We start from the raw sequence: 3052 nt of genomic DNA on the forward strand, positions 1-3052 counted from the left end.
AGGTTATTACGATATTTACAAGTTTGCCACCGTGCCTTTTATGGTTATATTAAATGAGTGATTGAGAATGATTCCCCCATTCTCAACCTTTTTTATTGTCTCAATTGAACCCACTTATATATATATATATATATATATATATATATATATATATATATATATATATATATATATATATATATATATATATATATATATACTAACCGTTTATCCGCACTAAGCGACGGATATGAATAGTTTTTACGAAAATTAGTTTCCAGAGGCAATTTGCTTTTTGGACTTCAAATATAAGTATGTTTTTGTTTTGATTTAAAATTATATGTATTTTGCTATTTTGGATCAAAATACTTTTCCCCATTAAAAAAGAAAAGTATGTTTTTGTTATTCGGTAACTTGTTTTCTTTATTTTGGGTTAAAACCACCATTTAATAATTCTTTTTTCTGGAGAAATAATATTAAATTTACTTTCGGATTATATATATATATATATATATATATATATATATATATATATATATATATATATATATATATATATATATATATAAAGATCAAAATTACAATTAAAAGATATGTAAACACTAATACAATAGGTGCATGAAATAATTAATGTCTCATGCATATTTATACATTAAAAAATCCCCAAATTGCACAACATAAAAAGATAATGGAAAATTATATTTTAAAGGCATACATACGTCAAGAAGCTAATCCTATAAATTTAAAATATCGGATTAAGTTTTTAAAGTCTACAGAATAATTTTTTTCTTCATTTACAGTGGGGAGCTTTGGATTTAACTATGGAAACATTGTCGCCTAGGAGTAGCACATTACACACCACACATGCTTTATTCGAAAAAGAGCCTCTTCATAGCATCTTCATGCTTCCTGAGAAAAGCAACTTCTTGTATCTTTCTTTTATTTCTACAATGGTAGACTCCCCTTCAGAAAAAAAAAGCAATAAGCTATCAAAAAGTCACCTTATGTAAATATTTTTTTCCTGATTAAAACAAAGCAAAACTAAAATAAAAGAAGGTGAATAAATTACAGAATATCTAAACTTTCTTTTTATAATTCATTTGAAAACAAACTTTCATGTATGAGAAAATGAAAAAATGGTGGCGCAGTAAAGAATTTTCAGATCTACTCAAAACACCTAAAACCAAAAGATGGTGTGTAGATGTGAGTATTTGTGATCGAAACCAGAAAAAGAGAGAGATAACAGAAGATGCATAAGGAGTAATAAAGAAGAGAAGAAAACCCATGAATTAACCCTTATGAGCTTCTTAAATGTTTCACTGAACCCCAAATAATCCCCAAATAAGTTCCAAATAACAAAATTCAAAGATGTTTATAGATCTTCACCCCTTTAAGAAGAGCATCCAAGGATTATTTAAAAAAATTAGAAAACAAAATGCATCATGTTTACTATATTTATGAAAAAACACATAAAATCAAAAGGTTTAAGCAGAAAATGAAGCAACAACACCTTTATTTTCAAGAATTCCAAACCTTTAAACATGAAAATGAAGCAAGCAAACCTTATAATCCAAAAGGTTGATGTAGACTCTGACCTTTGAAAACATAATTTCTTAATATAACCTGTTTTTAGACGTAATGATTAGTCAGAACCCCAAAAAATTGAAATCTATCAAACATAAAAATAGAAATGCAGCAAGAAAGAATAGTAGGAGGTGATTTTGATATCTTTTACCATGTGGAGGTTGTCGCACTGATAAAGAAGTCAGAAACACACAGGAGGTCAAAGGATGTTTCAGATAACCAAATCGTAAAGAACAACAACCCATTGGGAAAATAAGCCATTGCTTAATCCATGAAATGTGAAATCAAATAACTTTGGTCTTGTTATTGAAAACACACACAAATAAAGAGAGATAGAAAGAGTAGTAAGGGTTGTTTTACCTATTTTTAGTCGAGATAGAGTAGCAGAGGGTCCATCAGTACGTTGGTGGTTTCGGTGGTAGTGTGTTAGGGTTTTCTGACTGAGAGAGGAGGAAAATCTGCTTTGTAAAAGAGAAACAGGAAATGATATCAACATACGAGAGAATGTGCTCAATTCGCTCTAAGGCTAAGTACATGGCATTAAAGTAAAGGTGTTCAAAACCAAATATTTGAAATTTTGAGATAGTGGATATTAATATCTGAATTTCTATCACAAATTTCGAATATCTGAAATGTTAGATACGGATTGAAATATTAGTGTGGATATCCTAAATGTTTTTAATTTTTGTGAATCCAATTAATGAATCCCAAAAATAAAACATCGACATACATAGATTGAACTTATCATCTTCATCTTCCGATTAAAATATTTGACTACAAAGAAATAAAGTGAAAAGAGTAACATATTAAATAAATAAAATGAAAAAGAGTAACATATTAAAGTCGCTTTCTTTTGCATTTGTAGTTTACCTATGGGGTAATCATGCAATCATATATTGATTTCATGCAGAGTTCATGGTTTATATATTCTCAAAGCTTTTACATAACGGTTTATATGTATTAAGTAGACTAAAATAAACATTTCGTCGGCCCTCACTCTTATAACTAGGCGAAAAATACGTTGTGCGAGAATAAAACTTTGTTTGATTAAAAGGAAAATAACGCAAAAGTCGCTAAGTTTACATTAAAATTTTAATTTGAAATTTTTCTCAAATTTTATACCATGTTTTCCATATTTTTATAATTCCAGCTACTTGAGCGATCAACTCGGTTACATGCTGACGTGACATTATTACGTATCAGTTTTCATTCATGGCATGCTAATGTATTAAATTTGATTTTTTTTTCATAAAAGACACTAAGTTTTTACTTTTTTCAATTTTGACACTAAGTTTTAAAAAAAAATCAAATTTCACACTATTTTTTTGTTTCAAATTAATCGAACATCATTTTTGATAGTACAAGGAAGTGACCATTGGTTTATCCGAAGTTGTTCCGAAGTATAAGTTGTATGAGGTAGTTCCGAGCTACTAGCGATTTCCAAGAAGAAGATGATTTTGAGTTATGTATATTTAAGATTTGTCTGGTG

General features: G+C 28.4%; 1 long non-coding RNA gene across 1 annotated transcript; it reads right to left on the reverse strand.

The window, feature by feature from the left end:
• Positions 1 to 620: 620 nt before the first annotated feature.
• On the reverse strand, positions 621 to 2108 carry LOC145100733 (uncharacterized). The gene is made up of 3 exons (XR_013705226.1): positions 1924 to 2108; positions 1542 to 1602; positions 621 to 942 (listed from the first exon to the last, which is right to left on the reverse strand). It is a non-coding gene; the product is annotated as an uncharacterized LOC145100733 (long non-coding RNA).
• Positions 2109 to 3052: the final 944 nt, after the last annotated feature.

The sequence above is a fragment of the Lactuca serriola genome, chromosome 4 (genome assembly GCF_051521515.1).
Source record: "Lactuca serriola cultivar US96UC23 chromosome 4, Lser_US96UC23_V15, whole genome shotgun sequence".
Lineage (NCBI taxonomy): Eukaryota > Viridiplantae > Streptophyta > Magnoliopsida > Asterales > Asteraceae > Lactuca > Lactuca serriola.